The 19,308-nt window shown below is 41.7% G+C and overlaps 1 protein-coding gene across 2 annotated transcripts in view; it reads left to right on the top strand.

The window, feature by feature from the left end:
• The first annotated feature begins 4,178 nt into the window (after window positions 1–4,178).
• The window catches only part of sema5a (sema domain, seven thrombospondin repeats (type 1 and type 1-like), transmembrane domain (TM) and short cytoplasmic domain, (semaphorin) 5A), a 112,673-nt gene continuing 97,543 nt past the window's right edge, over window positions 4,179–19,308 (top strand). The window contains exon 1 of one of the 2 annotated variants that reach the window (XM_068304485.1): window positions 4,179–4,585. The gene's annotated coding sequence lies outside the window, so the exon portion shown is untranslated. Of the gene's footprint in view, window positions 4,586–10,021; window positions 10,123–19,308 lie in introns of those variants that run through there. The other variant, XM_068304486.1, reaches the window with a different exon arrangement.

The raw sequence follows: 19,308 nt of genomic DNA, 5'->3' as shown, positions 1-19,308 counted from the left end.
CGCCTGAACTAACGTGCAGGCTTTGCTCTATTAGGTGTCATCTGGCGGTTCATTTGTTTTGCCTGGACATTTTAACATTTTAATTGAGTGATATTCCCAAAGCTAAGCTCTGGTGTGCCTCACAGACATGGTGTTAGTTTTCCCCACTTTGCTTTCTCAGGATTACATGCCTTGACTACTTAACATAAGTGGCTTTATTTGTCCAAACGTATACCCATGGGTTACTTTTGCATGCTTTATCTTCACTGAAATTGCTTTGGGCTTCTCAAAATTACTGACTGAAATTGAAATATCTTTTAAACACAGAGTAAAATCAGACTGCACTCTTCACTGTGAATGGCAAATGCCATAGCCGCCAGTATTATACATAATTGTCCTCTACAGCCTCACCCCCTCTATTTTGACATAAATTAATCTGATCTACAAACTTCACGTGAGGCCCATGACCTCAAACCTCCGAGTCTTCAGTTGGCATGACTGAATTTCAGTGTTCGCCTCCCCAGCCCTTAACTTTGCCACTTTGCTAATGCTGATCAGAAAAGAAAAAAAATAAAATAAAAAAAAAAAGCAGAAGAGCAGAAAAAACTCACCATCAGCCATATTCTTTTCACAATCCATCATGAGCGATAGAGGGGAGGACAAAGACAAATACAGCCAGCCAGAATCTGGGCTGAAAGTGAGAAAGATGACCCCCTTGGACTCTGGTGCTGCATTTCATTATCTCCTGCCGTCCATTCATTCACTACCTTTGGACAGACTGGGTCCTGAAACCACTCTATCATGTCTCTACAGTACATTGTCTGAGGTAGAGTGGACAGATACAGAAGAATACGTTGAAGGTGGAATAAACTTCCCTGATGATGTTATAACAAGGAGTCCAAACTTCAGGCAGTTTAGCATTCAATTTCATGGCAGAGTCAATCCCTGTGCTACATGCTAAAACAGAAGCCAGCCATACTGGCTGTATGCTGGCAATGTCAACTAAAATAAGATACAAGGATATACATCAATTATACTTATTATGCATGCTAATATTTGTTTATTGACATTAAACAAAAATTAAAAGAGGTTGTGTGATGGTTAGTTTCTAACTTATTTGGATTATAAAGAAAAAATGCTGATCTGATGACTGCGATGATGGAATGGAGAACTGAAGGAGAATGAAATGCAACCCTTTCAGGAGTCAAGATAATTGCCTGTTATCTAATGAAGAAAGGCATCAAGAGCATCAAAGTAAGAACTGTCAGACTCTTAGATGATAAATTAGCACCTAGAGACTGAATCTGAATCAGATCTTGAATTGCTGTCCCAGTACTTTCTCTGATGCCGTGACAGTGTCTTGTTGCTCAATCCTTCCTCCTGCAGAGAGTGGCAGTTAACAAAGACTTGGTGAAGACCTGGGACTACCAGGCCCTTGATGCTCCTACAGCAGAGACGTAGTAAGGCTCAGTAAGCCAGAGGAATCGCATGGCTTTGCCGCTGCTGCAACAAACGATGGCTCATTGAGTCTGCAGGTATGGAGCTGAGATTGAGCAATGGATGCGATCTTTCACAGCCGGACAGCTTTTCTCTCTCTCTCCCTGAACTTTATCTTCTTCCTCCTTGTATTTCCGTCTACTTTCCCCTTCTTTATCCCACAGCTGCTACTCCCCTCAGAAATGACCCCTCGGCTCTCTCGCCCACCTGCGCTGTCACCTCCTCGAGTCAGTCAACTGGACAAACATTCTTGCATGAGTATGTTTGTGTTTAAGCATCAATGTGAACCTGTATCTAAACCTTCACGTGTGAAAAATATTGCATTGAAGTGTCAAAGAGCCAGTGTGTGTTTTTCATACCCCGGTGAGCTGTCTGTGTTTGCAAGGTGGGAGCTGACCTGGGCTTGAATCAGCAGAGAAACTGCATGACAGATGGCCTACTTGAAAGAGGGATTTGGGGGCTTGGCTACGGTCAACTGAAGTTTGGCATGAAAGCATGGGGTTGGCCTGCTGTTAGTATCTCAGCTCCTTCCATCACTTTACAGTATGTAGACACATACACAGCACGCATACAATAAGAGAAAGGAACCAAAACAAAGGATAGATGCACCCTATTGCCAAATTCATATTCAGTCCCCTCTAGAGCGTCCTTTTGCTGTGCAGATAAAAGTTACTTTGGTCACTGCCTAGTAGAGTAAAAAATAAATATATAAATTAATATATAAACCCCATTTCTTCTAAAAGTAAAGAGATGAAACGCACATCTGCACACACACACACACACACACACACACACACACACACACACACACACACACACACACACACACACACACACACACACACACACACACATACTAATCTAATACAAGCAGGTGAAATACAGGACACTCCTTCTCAGAATGATTATTTTTTGGAGTTATCAGGTCACTTTGGTTCATTTACTTGTTACCAAGCAACAAAAGTCAACCCCAACTACCAAGGACACACACACACACACACACACACACACACACACACACACACACACACACACACACACACACACACACACACACATGCACACCCACAAACAAACAATGCTTGATTGCCTTTGTAAGTTTCATTCATCTTGCCTCAGACCTCCCATCGAGAATGTGCTCAAAATCATCCATCATTGAGTCTGACGACTCGTTCAGAGATGCTGCGTTGTTATGACTGATGGAATCCACCCTCTGCAGCTTCAGCAGCCGAAGCAACTCTCTGAAGTTTGGCTGGAGCTCCATGTTACGCTTCGCTTCGTGAATATGTAAAACGTCTATTATCTGAGGCTGTAAATCATGCAGAATAGAAAGGCAAAGTAGAAATTACTGAAGCACTAAAAAGATTCTGCAGGTCGCTGAACTATGAGTGGACAAAACTACTCGAAACTGTTTGTTTTTTTTCCACTAACATTTTACTTGAGCTCAAAGACAGTATGCTGTATGTAACTCAGTTTACTGTTGCTTTCTAAGTTGCTTCATTATGTTTATCGCTGCCATTAGTGTCTCTCATCACCATGCAATCGCTTATGATATTTCGAAGAGGCAGATGTGCTCACTTCCTGTCTTGATGCACATCAAGAAAAAGGAAAAAAAAACCTCTTACTGTTGCATTTGAAATGTAGCGTTTCTTCATTCTCATTGTGGTTTAGACACATTAAGAAAATTACCTGATCTGAATCTGCATTCATGTGTACAGAAGCTGAGGCATTTGCTGAGACTGCTTAACAGTCTATTATTTTTGTGTATATCAACAGCCCGTTGTTGACTCTGCTACATGTCTGTCAAAAAGACAGACGCTAGCTCACCGTTGCCCCAGAGCTATGTTTGTCTCTCTTTGGGCTGTTGGAGCTTGATAGAGGTTGTGTTCACAGGTAATTGAACTGCGGATGTCACTATTAAAAACACACCAAGGAGCAAAGCAAAGCCACTCTACTCACAAACACACACATGCGCGCATATAAATGCCACACCTTCCGAAAAGATCATTTAGGTTCTATTTAAAATGGAGTTGGGTGTAAGAATGAACCTTTATCTCCTACTTTTGTTTCGTTTAAAGAGGACACTTGTGTCCCAGTGGTTCCTGTCTGACAAGACTGAAGGCCCACTTTCAGTATAACTCCTCTGCTGATGTGTCCTTGAGACTGAATCCTTTCCAGCTCTGCTACAGAAAACATCTGATCCTTAAAATCGCAAAAACAAAGTGAAAAAAAAAAAAACTTTTTTCAAATACAGTATATCTGACAGAAAGGAAGCATTCACACTGTCAATAAAATACTACTGTATTTATAACTTCAACTGTTGTATTTTAAATATATTATACTTAGTTAGGGTTCAGTAGCATCAGGCTTGCAGATAAGCAATCCTGAAGGGGTGGCTGCGTTTCTGAGGCTGATGTTCACCTCTGACCTCTCTGGCAGAGACAGATCCCAGGAGAAGTCTTCAGCTCCAGCACCATATTGAAATGAGGTGAAGGTAGTGAAAGCAGCTGAAACCACCCATGTCTCACTCATTCACTTTGTAGATCAAGCGTTCAATGGGCTCTGCTCCTCTCCTCCACCTGCAGCACAGCTGTGCGCTTCTGCCACGTCTTTCCTCTCTGCCCGAGTGGACGCGCAAAGTGGGGGCGCACTCCTCAGACATCAGAACCCCTACTCGTGAAATGCGCAGCTAGTCAAAGGAACATTGGACACGCTTTCTTTTTGTGTGCCAGCTCTTGGCTGTTTTGGTTTGAGGGCAGTTATTTTGTGGCCCCGTTGCTTTTAGGCACCCTCCCCAACAGCGGAGGCGCATTGTCTGTGGCGCAGCGCGACGGAGCGGTGTCCGATTACACACCGTGCGCTGAGCAACCACCGGCACAGAGCGCCTCTCCGTGGGGCAGAAATAGCACGCTGGACTCCGGAGGAAGGAGAGAGAGTACATAGGAATCTCCGCAGAGAGAGGAGTTTTACCGTGCTCCATATTTTACAGGTAGAACTGAGGATTTATTTATTTTCAGGTCATATTTTTTTCTCCACATCAGTCTTCTCCCGCGGACAAGACACGCAGCTCCATCCCTTATAGATGAACGAGAGTTGGGGACCACACTTGGTAAGACGAACCATATTTTATATGTATGGATTGTGCCTTAATTCAGTCAGAAACTACACATATGTTTGCCAATAACTGTTCTTATTCTTTACGCGAGGTATTTTTGTTTTCTATTGAAAAACAAACCCGTGACTTGAAGTTCAACCACACCATAAATATAAACTAGGTAGAAATGTGTCATATAGCGGGAATATACCGGCGTATTTCCACAATAACAGACATAATGACAAATCCGAAATCTTGCAACGTAAATAGCCAGTTTCAGAAGTTTTTTTTTTGCGTTTTGCTCCGTGACGTCCAGCCGCTTGGTGGTGCTGGCAGAGTGCAGCGGCGGGGAGCGCTTCCAGCGAACCTTTATCGTCTGTACGACCTACTCCCTCCTCCGGTCTCTGTTGACAATTGATTAAGTGTTATTATTACGGCCGGTAGTTTCAGCGACTTGTGTCTTCAGCGTTTCCTGCAGCAAGTGTATTTTTAGGAGATGCATGAAAAATCTGTAAGAATCAAACAGGCAGCAGTTCTGAAAATGTCTTGAGGCGCAAAAATGTCACTTATTTATGTGAAGATGTCCGAACAGTGTTGTTTAATAGATGTGTTAAATGTGCATTTGCTGCTATGTATAGTAGATTAAATAAAAAACTACACTAGGAATGCATACAAGAGATGAATAGAACGTGTGACCTTTTATGAGAATAAGCTGTAGTTTGCATACAAGTGACTAGATATGCCAGGGTTCTCTCATTCTGCGTATTTTTTGTTATGAGTCAGTGCTGAGCTTTTGTGGATTTCTTACCAAGGTTTTATAAAACTGTCAAAAAAAAAAGCTAATTTAACAAGTATGGAAAGAGTTTCATTTGAACTTTTCAAACTCAAATCACAAATTAAACTGAGCTCTTCAGCAGTCTGCCTGAAGAGGGACCCAATTTGTCAATGACGCAGGTTTAAGATTATTTGAATCAAATATCCAAAGTGGAAAAGATTCATTTGGTGTTGTGATGGACCTCAGATGTTTGGTTCAGGTGCGGCGTGATTTCAATGCGTTTCAATGAACTCACAGCTCCATCCTTGGTGCTTGCTGGCCTTGCAGCAAATTGAGATTAGTTGATGCTAATCTCCAAATTTGATCATCCCGACTATGGTGTGTTTGTTTTGACACAATCATTAACTAAGCCATTTCCTCACTTCTGTTGTTTCAAGCCTGCAGCCAACACCTTTTTAGGAAGCGTGCAAATTTTGACTCAGATACTGTATCCAGACTATAAACATACAGCACACACTCTTTTCCACTCTGTTGGTATTCCTAGAGCTTTGTTGTTGTTTTGTTCAGGCTAACTTTTGGGATTTGAAGGCTGCAGTTCTGATAAACACTGTCAGCGTCCTCTGATCGTACGTCCTCATACCCATGAGAATGCTGTGGATCATCTGTCCGGTCACACACTGCTTACAAATAGGAAAAAGGAGAAACATCCAGATGGTAGAATCACTTTGGATTCTCAGTATCCAGGCCTCTTGTTTTGACACTGAATGCAGAAATACCCCCAGGAACAGAGACAAAAAATGAGATGTAAGATAAATGTCAAATGAAAGAGAGTAAGATGGGAGTGATGCAAAAATGCTAAATCATGGAATCATGTGACCTAATGCCTTTTGGCTGAAGCTGTCAGTTTCTACTGTAGCTGATGGGCAAGAGAAACCACATGGAGAAAAATCTAGTGTTGGTGCGATGCGTCAGTGAATGGATTCATACCAGTTATTATTGAGCAACAATTATACTGACCACCAAATCCAAACATGGTTGAAGCTGCTCTGCTTTCCAATCTAGTCAAGCTGCAATACTCTTCAATGGATTGAAAGCAAGGCATTGAAAGCGAGCACTGAAATAATTCACCTTGGACTTATAGAGTGGAAATGAACATTTATCATCACGTTATGACATTTATTGACCTAACAAGTTAGAATAATTTCTGAAAAAAATTGATAAATGGCACATTTTCTAAGCCATTTATTAGAGTAGAATGCCAATGATTTAATAAGTCAGACAGTAAATTTAATGCGTTTACTTACATAAAACAACAAAAAATCGTTATGTAATTCCGATGTAGATTTTCTGAAACCTTACAAACCAAAAGCTTTGTTGAATAACCGATTACTCCATAGGGGGTTTCGCATCCCTAAATGACACACTCATACCGCTGCTCATTACAGTCATAACTTATGAGATGCAGATGCACAGAGTATTGAAATCAGCCAGACATTCCAGCGCGTAGTGAAGAGCACCCTATGATTAACATGATTGATATTTGCGCTGCGTTGGGAATTCGCCTCAGCACTGACACAGAAAACCAGCTCAAACATGGCAATTAGTCCCAGCCAGGAGAACGCCATAATGAAAATGACCCCAGCGGCCTCAGTGGACTGTGTGGTCACCACGGAAACCCAATGAATGACAAGCCCATTGTCGCCGACCTTTGTGATTCGACATCCCCTCGGGGGTCAAACCCTGCTGGGAGTGAAAGTGAAAGGTATTATCATGCGCGTGTAAACTAAACAGCCATTACCCTCTGGCCCCTCTGCGCTCTTTAGGGCCCTTTGGTTACTTATTTATCTGACAACAGCAAGATGGTGCTTTGAGATTTTCCGTCCCCGTACACACGGGCTCACAAAAGATCAGCATTTATTGGCTGTAAACTGCATGGAAGCCCTCAGTTTTACAAACTCTTGGCCGTGGATAATTTATTTCGTTATTGCGAATCAACTGGGAACTCAAACAGCTATTGAAATGGTGGACTGTGCATTGTCCTTTCATCACCATGGGCATTTTATGCATCAGAATCACCGTACGCTAATCTCATTCCTCTGCTGTTCATCCTTCCACTTCTGATTCAAACACGGCAGTAGTGGCTTCAAAGAGTTTTCCCAAATGTGAGAGAAAATGCAAAGAAATTCAAAATATTTATGTCCATTTTTAGCTCTCATGTGTATCAGCAGGAGCACAATCAAATGTATTTCCAACCCAGCTCTACATCACAAAGAAAGTTGCCATGGTGTAAGCAAACAATTACTCTTTTCTGTCATTCTTGGTTATGTAGTGTTGCAATGTTGCTATGGCTACTCCAATATTTCCTGCAGAGGAATTGCACGCCACGTATGCCACAAAGGAAATGAAAACGACTGCAAAAAGTCTATCATCCAAACAACATTTGCCCTCTAAAGGCCAAAGAGATCACGAGGAAGCTATCAAGTGGGATACACAATGCCACCCCGTAGCATCTGTTGTTTATCCACCCAAAGGCCGACGTGACGTCTAGGTCGCTGCCTTGCAAACAGAAATCAGCTACATCTCTTTCTGTCAAGGTCAGCTCTGAAAGTTTTGTTGCGTAACTACACTGACTGACTGACTTATTTTCAAAGCACTAACCGTGACTGTTTCCTGACAAGAATATTAGACTGTAATGCTGCGTAGCTGGAGTGAAAAGACAGACATATAGAATGGAAATTTGCACAATGAGCTGCAGGTGAAATGAATCTCAATTAGGAGCAAACACAAACCGACTGATCAGACCTTGTGGAACATGCCCTCTAAACTGTGGGAACGGAAGATAGTAGCAAGTACAGGAAATTATTTCAGTTTGCTTGGAAGCGCAGGCAAGCTATATGTGATCCTGGATGCACTTTTATTGCTGCAACTGAAATCCAAGAGTGAATGTCTGTGGTTTGACTAAAACATCCAGTTTCATGTCCGCACGTCAAAAAGAATTAGTGGTGCTGAAGCAGCCTTAACTTGCCAGGACTGTTACACTACATTAGCCCTGTCCCTCTCTCCGCTACAACCTCAAAACCGAATCAAATACCAGAGGAATGTCTTTTGACCATCGGCCCAGCGCAAGAAGAAGAAGAGGGAGATTCTATTTGGGTCATGATTAAGTAATCCCCAAAGCCTCTTTTTCACTGAGGATCAAACCAAGTGGATGTTTAAAAGGTTAAACAGAGATAGATCCAAACGTCTGTGACAACAGAGGAAACGATTATTGTAAAGTCATTTAAGTTTTTTAGCTGAAGTGGTAGAGCGCCCACTCAGACGTGAAGACGACGGGAGAAGGGTGAGGCGTAATGAGTCGGGGTGGGGGGTGGGGGTGCAACGAAAATGGCAGATCGTGAATGGAAGAGCAAAGAGTCTCTGCTGGTCTTTGTTTATTGACTGATGGAGCACCACAGGGCCATTTGAAGGGTGAAATGAGTCATAAGTTGTCACCAAACACACAGTGAGAGAAACACACTCGTTTTGCCCTCTTTGGTCCATCGCCCAGCTGTATTTCTTGGGGAGATGAATGACTTTGAAGTACGAGTGAAAGGATCGTTTGATAGCTGCTCGCAGCTCGTATATTTCTGTTTTATAGGAGATTCTTCTTGTCTCAGGCTGCGACTCACACGTCTGAGGTGAGAGAAGAACTGGACTGCCTCCTGAGACACTGGCAGGTCGCTTTGTGTAGTCACAGCTAAAGGTGCAGCCTGTAACACCACTAAAGCGGCAGCATGGATGCTTGGTTCATACAGTTGTTTGTGACAAGTCATTTCTTTCTTTTGCCATATGTTTTTACATCAGCAGGAGGTTTGCCAAAGCTGAGGTCTTTCATGGGGCTCAGTTTTCTTCTCCTCATGGGACGTTCTTTTTCGTGTTATCTCTACAGAGCGTGTCATCACATGCTACGACGCTGTTTTGATATCACGTTTTTAGAAGTATCTGAGTTGTATCTATCGCATCATTGCAAACTGCCAGAGAGGCTCTAATTTGATCAGCGAGAGGACATAAATACAGAAAATCCTTTAATCTTCAGCAAATGAAAACATTTATCTGTACTTTGAAAACATTAAGACGGGCTAATCAGAGCCACATCCTCGAAGGAAAAAAATATTTAAATTTTCAAAGGAATACTTTCTGCAGCAAGAGGATGAAAAATTGTAGATTGTGGTATGTTATTTTTATCCAACCATATAAAAAAATTTGAGATAGCATCTGAAAGATAAAGCGTCACACTACTTGTAGTTCAGCTATGCAGGAAAAATGGGAACAGAAGAGAGATGCAAAGGTAGATTAGAGGAAAGGTACAAAGAGAGAAAAGGGAGATTGAACGGCACCGATAGAGGTGAAAAGATAAGAACTCAAGTTTCCCAGAAAAAGAGGGGAGGTGCCTACTTTTAAGAAAGCAAAGGGCAAAAGAAAAAAGGAAAAGGAATTACATAGAGATAGAAGGGTTGATACATGGATTGAGACGAAAGACGGGCAGGAAGAGCGTTTTGAGCGGAAGTTGTTTCGTATACAATACAAGTGAGAGCTTCTCTCCAGAGGAGGAGGTTTAGCGGTGCCCTGGATGCATCTGTCTGCAGAATTCATCCGACAGAGTTAGAAGTCCTCTGAGACGGATGGACAGAGACACAGGCAGGATGAGACAAGACATGGAGGAGAAAAGTAGGCAGCCAGAGAGGTGAAAAGACTGTCAGAAAAGGGAAAAGCTAAATGAATGGAAAATTAAGACAAGGTGAGCTTTCCACACAAGCATGAAGGCAACTTTTTTAACCGTTTCTCTTTTCTTTTTTTTTTGCTCACTGTAGATGCGCTGAAATACTAAACTGCTGAATTAAAATCTTATAAACCTATTCCCAAATATGCAGCTTATGCACTGCTGCATCTCTGTTAAAATCACAATGATTTAAGAAATACTGTAGTCATACATCAGCCATGGGAGACACTTTTCTACAAGGGAAGCTCTTTGACTTTTCAAATTTAGTTTGTCAATAATTTCAAAGATTCTGAATAAATCATTTTTACTGGAAATCATCATTGTGCATTATATTTCAGAAGGTATTGAGACTGCTGGAGCTACAGTGAGCCTCTGTGAAGCAAACATGTGTCATTTTAAGGAGGGTTATATGCAGATGTGTTACTATAATCTTTGACTTCATTGTATGAAAGTAACCAGACAAATGTCCTTGACTTCAAAGTGAAGCATAGATTGAGACGTGAGTCAGGGAGCCCAGTCGCTACGTCTTGATGGACGAGTGCCCCTTCACATACACACACACACACACACACACACACACACACACTATATTGTTTCCCCAAAACCTTGCCTGCAAATGCCACATGCACTCCAGACAGGAGACCCTCATGAGTCATGTCCTTTACCGGTGTGTGTCGGACATAAATGTGAGTGTGTAGTCTACCTTGCTTTAGACACAATGCTGCCTCAGTTCTGGGGGTGAAACCACACGAAGGATGTGTGGTCAGCTCCAAACCACTAACACAGAATAACAAACTTATTATTCGTTGTGAGCATTTTATTCTTTCTTGAGCGAACTGTCGAGAACAAAGAACCCTCAGTTAGAAACCAGGCTGCCTGGCCACTGGCCAGCCGTGAACACCTTATTTTGTCGATTGCAGGCTGATCTCTCTTAGCGCAAGAGGAACTGGTCATTAGAAGGTGAAAGCTGTTGTACACGATTGAGAGTTTGGCATCTAATGGATAATTTGTTTTGGAACATTATGTCTATTAGAAGTCTAGCCAGGTGCTGGGTTTCAGTGATTAGGGTATCAGTTGCTGTAAAAGACATTGAAGTAATTCTAGAGTCATTGCCGGGAGTGTCTTTTTATACCATACAGTGCTGGTTGACTCCTACAGTAGTCTGATTATACTGTTCATGAAACAAGAGAAAGTTTCTTTTCCTTTGCTCTGGCTCTATTGCATTACTGAACTCCCCTGAGAAGTGGGTTACGTTCAGCGAGATGTACTGACTCTGTGCCGTTGCTTCTTTTGTCGTGTTGGGACTAAAAAGGATTGTTAAAAGATTCTCTGGGATTTCCTTCCACTGTCTGGTGAAGACAGAAGACCCAATAAAAAATAAAGTAACTGAAAACACACATTCAAGGACATATAAAATAGACTGAGAGTTGACAGTCACGTAGAAAGAGGATACCAGCAAATATGCAGAATAAGTCAGACAACAAAAATGTGCCTGTGTGTGAATATGAAGGATATTAATAGTTGTTTCTTCTACATGGAGCTCCTCTCTCAGGTGCATGTGTCAGGTCTCCTGAGGGTCCAGAGGGTAACTGAAAGGAAAGGCTCCAGTTTCAGTTTCTCAGACACTCTGTTTGACCAGGCTCGACCCCAACCCTCACCCCATCAACCCCGCTGCTCTCTCCAAGAAGATATACACTATCTGAAAGGGCAGAGAGCAGTTAATGTTTAACACTCGCTGTCGTAGCTAGAGAATGTTACAAATGTGAGATGAAGGTGACACAGGGGGGGGATTCAGACAGTAAGCTGTCCAGCTGGAAGAACGACATGTACACCAAATAAAATATACATGCTCTCATTTGAGTAAACTTTAACTCAAATAAAGGGAGACAGAATGTTGGCTTTAGTGCTGAAAACCAATTGACATTGAACAATAGAACATAAATATTTGATTTCATATGTTTTGTTTTTATATGGCTTTAAATTACACTTGAAGGATTTAATGTTCTTGAGTAATATCACGTATTATCACAATGCATGAGGTTTGTTTGGGCGCATCAACCACTAAAAACGCAATATGTGGTACCGGTGAAAATAATCAAAACCATTTGCTGCAGGTTTGGATTTGGATCTCCACTCAAATTCTATGGAGTTTTGTGAGCAGGGAGCATGAAAACTTACTCTCACTAGTTAGCAGCAGCGGGCTAATTTTAATAATGAGGATCAGCTCAGTTAAATCAATACAAAAATGAAGGAAAAATTGATTTTTATTGCAGGAAACCTTCACAGTTGTTTTTCGCTCAAGCTGCTGCAGGACTTAAGACAGGGAGGAACTCCTATGCAGAGGATAAATCTCCTCTGGACTTTCCCTATCACAACACTTTGTTGCCGAGCTCTTGTTGTCATTAAAAATAGACCTTTGCACTTCTGAAGCAAGGGCCCTGGAGCATCCTGATCTATTTTGTGCTCCTCACTGTTCCCCAAAGGCTCTCCGGATAGAAAAGTACTCCCTTCTCTGCAGCAGTTGAGGGCAAAGGGGGATTCTTTCCTGCAAGGTTGACATCTTTTTATTGACTTCAGAAAAGCAGACAAAATCTGAGGAGGAAACTCTTGCTTTTTACCACAAGGCTGCTGATACAAGTCTGTTTAGATTTTTCTTGTTCTTTTTAATGTCTGTACCGTGTTTAAATTTCTAGCACGAGATCAACAAAGCATCCTGAATTGTTTTTGAAGTGATTTTTTTTTAAACATTTCCCATCCACCTTTTCTTTCTGGACTGAAAGCTACAGCATTACTACAATACTTTATTCATCCCCAGAGGGAAATGATCTTTTTGCCCACGCCCCTCCCTCCCATACGAGGTCTGAGTTCAGGGTCAGCTGGACCTAAGAGAGGTGCTGTAACTTATTCAAGGACACTTAAAACCTTTGTGTTCAGTTTTATGGCTGGTATTGTGTGTTAACAGGCATGAAACAACAGGGGTCTCTCCTGCCTGGAAACATTTCAGGCCAAACACACACATTTCTTGCAGGTTTTTCTGCACACAAGACTGGCTCACTGTGATCTGTCATTGCCGACAGTGGGGCGTCCACATAAACACATGTGTCCATGTGTGAGTTGTTGATCCCCCTCTATATACAGCCTTTGTAACTGAGGCAATTTTAGTAATTGACAGGTCATGGTCACTTTATTTCATGATTGAATGCCACCCAACAACACTTCTTAGTCATCCTATTTCTCTATTGTGTGTTACTGACATCCAGACTCCTGAATCAAATATACTGTTCAGTAGCTGGAAATGTGATTAAAATGTTTTTATCTGAAAATGCTAAAATGTTTTGAACATGGAGTATCTGCCTTCATATTTAGCCCTGGAGCATGATTACCAGGAAAAAGGTGAGTGGTGTTAATTGCAGTGTGGGGTTACATGGTTTACAGCTATTGTTGCAAAGCAGAACGTACCTACAGACACAATTACACAAATTACGCTGATATTTCTTCTTCAGTGGTTGGAGTATAATTTAGCTGCATATGCAATTGTGTGTTTTGTCACACACAATCTGTCACTTTAAATTCCCTGTTTCTCTTCTTTTCTTCTTTTTCATATCCGCACACACGCATACACACTTTCACACACTGTTAATATACATAAAAATGGAACTTCACTGGTTGATTAATGTAGATGGAGCTATGTCATTCTCTTGAGAGCAGAAAGCTTGCACATGTTAGAGACAGATTTTTTTTTTTTTACATGATGAATGTTCAGCGGGACCAAATATATTTATGGATGGATGTGATGCTGGGGGTAATAAAAGTTGGACAAAGTGAAAGTGGCCTTTTGGAGTGGAGAGGTTAAGAAGTAACAGAGATGGAGTTGGGCGCACCTGGAGGCCACATGTGGATTGCTTCGCCCACCCCCACCAGTGTCCCGGCTTGGAAAACGCCATCGTCATCATTACAGCAAAGGGTGGAGATCATTAAGTCATTATTTATGTGCTTTCTGCTGTTTTATCACCTCCAGACACGGTCTCACGATGCAGACACCCACTCTCACAGCCCCAGACGAATAACATAATTGTATGAGGCAGTCAGGGGGTCCCGTCTAATAGAAAAAGTGCAGACATTAACAGTCTGGCACAATTGTAGAGAGAACTAACCCACCTTTTTTTCCCCTTACCCCTGTTAGGCTCGTTTACACCTAGTGTTGTTTATGTTTATTTACAAGCTGCCGTTACAATGAACCTTCACTTCTAGATTTTCTCCAGTCTGAGCGATGTGGTAGAAGAAGGACAGGTTTTTACAGTCAATTTCCCCTTTACTATAACAGTAGTTTATTTCATGAGCTCCTATAAAAAAAAAAAAACAAGCCATAGGAATTTAAGCTCCATCTCAGCCAATTTCTTCTCCCTACTCCTGCCTCACCCCCTAACCTTTTAAAGCAGGCCTGGTTGTTATGGTTAGTTTTTGGTGGAACAGCTTTATTTCATTCTGCCTGGAGAGGAAGTCCATATGTTTTGGAACGTCTCCGATTCTGTTATTGCTTTGCACCTCTATCGATGATGTGATTGGGATTTACAATACCAAAAAACAAATAAAAAAGAGAGACTTAGAGAAAAGATATCCAAAAAATAAAGGAGTCGTGTGATTGCACTATAGGGATGTTGAACAGACCTACGCTGCATTGCACCTGGAGCTGTGGCTCCTTTTGAAGACCATATAGTCAGCTCTCCAGGAGTTTCAGTCCCAGATACTCTGAATATTGCTGTTTCCTCACTTTTGGCTTAAAATGAGTGGGGACTGTTGCTTTTCCAGCTGTGCCTGGCCACCTCACCCCAAGCCTGTTCCCTGTTGTTTTCATGTCCTGATTCAATTACCTCTGTGGGACTGCTCTCCTGACACATGGCATACACACTGGGGACTGGGGAGATGTGAAGAATTGTAGTTTTATGGCATGTGGTGTGTGTTATTCATGGAAGTCTCAGCCTCTCGACATATTAAAGCCACACATTTCCTATCCATCTTTCTCTCCCTGTGAAATGTCTCTGAACTACTTCCACCTAAATTTCTCTTTTAATAATCCCCCCCATTCTTCTCTTCACTCTCAGCTCCTTTGTTCCTGTTTAACCCCCTTAAGACCCCTCTCCTCCTCCCTCCACCCGAGCCCTGTGCCTTCATTTCATCCCATTGGACCTCTACTCATCATCCTACCCTGCATCTCCTCCATGCTTTGTTCCTCTATTTCCCTCATGATTACAAGCTCCTCTCCAGTAATCCACCTCAAGTGACCTCAAACGACTTTCTCACCTCCTCACCGCTCTTGTCCTTTTCTCCCATCTTTTCAGACTTGGAGGAGCAGGTCAGCATGAGCCTAAAAGCCTTTACTCTGTCCTGTCTTCACAGGCAGCCCAGTGATCCGGTGCCTCCAGGAATTCACTGACAGACATACATTTGATCTCATGCACGTTCACATTCACGGAAGGGTGTATATATATATACATATATTCACATTTTCACAATACGCTTACTCAAAACGGAAATAGTAGAGGCAGCAAATTTAATATATGCAGGAATCCAGATGAGGTCGGTGGAGCATAAATCACAGCTCAGCTATATGTTATCCTCACGCACGTACACACCTAAATTTGTTGTGACTTTGTACGCCGTTGCGAGCATCCGAACGATACAAGTCAGAGCGGCTGTGCGATAATGCACTTTTGGATTTTTGGTTCTGCTACGCTGCTACAGGACTGAAAATAGCAAGAGACTTTACTTCCATTAAAATGTCTGCTTTTTACAATTGGGAATATGTTCTGTGATACATGAGGGTAATCATAGAAATAAGTAGATCCGTGCAACTGACGTTGACATTGTAGGGGGGGGGGGTGTTGTGTTTGATTTGGATGCATTAAAAAAGATGACATTTGCTTCACTGATAAAGCAGTCTGTAGTATTACTCCCGGTTGTGACTGATATCTGTTCTCTGATTTCCTCCACAATTCATTAACACTTGTCATTTTCTGAATGGGACAATGCTTCTGGGACTCGTAGATCCACCTGACAGTTGGGTAATTTTTTTTATAGTGACTAATTATTGAAGAATTATTAGCACATTCTTTGGCCAAAAAAATGGAAAAGCGAAAAACGCCAATCGACATCAAATTGTTACCAACAAAAAGTAACAAAGGCTCTTGCTTTGCAGTTAAGAGATGGTAGAAAGATTTTTTGAGGACGAGATTACATTTTTATGGATTGACTAATTATTAATCATTGAACAGTGTCAGATTAAACAAACACACAAACACATGCACACAGTTTCTTATAGCTTTACAAGATTTTTATACATATAAAATAAACACAATTACCACATTCAATGACACATGTAACGTTAACACATGGAGGTAGAGACTATACGATTAAAAAATAAGAGGACATAGCCAGCTGTTCACAACTCTGTTAAAAGTGTGAACATAAAATACAAAAATAAACACGAGGAACAGGAACTCACACTGAGGAACATGCAAGTAAACAGAAACTGATACAAGTGGGTCAGGTACACTTACACTTGCTCATAGAGGCATCTGAACAGTAATAGATACGTTTGGGTAAGGAAGACAGCTGTGAACACACACTTCACACGCACACACACACACACACACACATGGTTCAGGCCTGGCAAACAATCCACACATCACACGTAAACACACATATGGGGCAGGAACATCTGTTTTCAGCCTACAATAAAGCCCAGGTGTACCTCAGGGCCGGTGCTTCAACAACAGACGAGACCACACATTAAACACACCCCACATTCTTGTGACGACCTCCCGGAGATTCATAGCAGTGAGGGGGTTTTAACCCCAACCACAACCTGTGACAGTCATCATGATGACATAGGATGGTATTTATAAATTCATATGTGACAAGTTTTCTAGGATATTTGGGTCAGTTTAGTAAAATCCAACAATCTTCATATGCGGTGCATGAATATGGATCAAGAGGCCAAGATAACTTGTTTCATCTCTGCAGCAAAATGAAACAAGCCTAAACATAGAAAGGGAATTTAAAGTCATGAATTTCTGCTTTGATGTTGAGCCATCAGACGTATCATGGAAGTGCATTCTGACGGGCAGGGCTGCACTGTACTGCATGTGTAGCAGTGAGCTTAAATTAGACCTGTCACAGCCATAGACACATGCCACACCAGCTCGAGTGGCTCTTCTTCTGTTGGAGTGGTTGATCGAGCCGCTGCTGCTGATTAGATAGTATCCTCTTGTTGTTTTGGGCGGGGCTGTGTGTGTGTGTGTGTGTGTGTGTGTGTGTGTGTGTGTATGTGTTTGTGTGTGTACTCACAGAGAAGAAGAGAGGAAAGTTATAAAGAAAAGCAAAAATTGCCGTTGTTTTTCTCCCTTTGTGTACATCTTCGTGACATTTTGTCCTCTGGCAAACTTCAATTATGAGGCCACCAAGCACCTCATTCCTGCCTAATCAAGAGCCTCCATAGCTGAGTCCTGCAGCTATGGAGGCTCAGAGAGTTAACACTGACCCAATCTCACTTCTGTCCCGGAAACTTTGGAGTTTCACCTACAAAACTCATTAAACACCAACATGAAGCCTGGAGCAGCTCAGCATGTTTACACGCATGCACGCTCGCGCACGCACACACACACACACACACACACACACACACACACACACACACACACACACACACACACACACACAGACACACACACGCACGCACACACGCACACACCTGCTCCTGTACCTGCTGACACATGCATTCTTTAAACAATTATAGACCGACTATCCGCCTTCCTGCAAGAAGGAGAGGTGGGCTTTTTTTTCTTAGTTTGTCTTTTATGACTTACACAGATGAAAAATAAACTTTTAGTTGTGAGATTTGTCCCAACAGATTGTTTTCATAGTCTCCTTTCTTCGCCTTACAGCTAATATTTCAGTATTAACGATGGAAGTGATGACATACGTATATCTATTTGATTTCTATTTGTGACATTTTGGTCAGTTGCATCAGTGGTCCTAACCCAACCCCCCAGTCTGTGGGTCACTGGTACCCGGCTGCACAGAAAGAATGCATAACTAACATTATTTCAGCTTTATTTCTAATCTGATTGGAACAATGGTTGTTTTAGGAAAATAATCATGTTCTCTGTCTGCCACATCTTGGGTCACTTTTGACACTAGATGCTTGCCTCGGTCACATGACCACCTTCTTAAAGGGGCTGCCCCTGCCGGTAACAGAATACATTACTGATAAATTGAAACTCCCAAGCTACCAAAATGAACAAAAAACAAGCGTCTTTGGAAAGTTTCTTTACGTGAAATAAAAGAGCCAGTGAGGAGACAGGAGAACCTACAACAGAAAAGGAAAGCTGCAAAATACCAGTTTTTATGCTGGTTGTAAGATTTAATTTTTTTGTATTTATCCCCCACAACTTAAAGGCCAGTCAGTGAATACATTTATGTTAAACTTTAAACCGGTTTGTGGCACAAAAAAGGTTGGGGACCACTGAGTTAGCGCAAGCAGATTTTATGTTGGTTGTGTTTTTTCTTTTGGACACAGTGACATTTTTGGACTTTTAAGAAATGTTTGTGAAATGGCGCCCCAAATAATAGCATGTTTGGCATGAGCTGAAAGCTGCATCGTTGTTTGGAGAATGAATGTGTGTGCCTGTGCCTATAAGCTATCTGGCGTGCCATTGTGCATTATTGTGTACGGGCTTGACATTTTAGTCAAAAAGCTGCACATATAACCATTGAAGTAAAGACATTGAAGTGGCAATAAATACAATTGGCACCATTTTTTTATACTGTTCCAAATTAGTTTTTCAGTTTCGTTTCATAGACAAAGAAGAATTGGGACATGTTTGGATCAAACGTGATTGGATTCATGGCTTTTCTGTAAAATCAAATGACAGTTACATGTTTGCTAAAAATTTGTGCCATTTTTATTTCTGTTGCTACAATATGATGAAAAAATAAATAGCAATAACCAAAAAAATAAAGGGGGGGGGGTCACGTTGTTTGTTTGGCCTACATGTGTTAATATTGGAGACTCAATATGTTTAAATAGAATTCACCATTCTGACTTAATCACCTCTTTCAATTTTTTACCACTTCCTCTCAGTTGATTTATTCTTTTTTCTTCCCAATCCAAACTGACATGCTTAATTAATGCTGGCCTGGACT

Source organism: Antennarius striatus, chromosome 20, assembly GCF_040054535.1.
Source record: "Antennarius striatus isolate MH-2024 chromosome 20, ASM4005453v1, whole genome shotgun sequence".
NCBI lineage: Eukaryota > Metazoa > Chordata > Actinopteri > Lophiiformes > Antennariidae > Antennarius > Antennarius striatus.
This window is presented reverse-complemented; position numbering and strand designations above follow the sequence as displayed.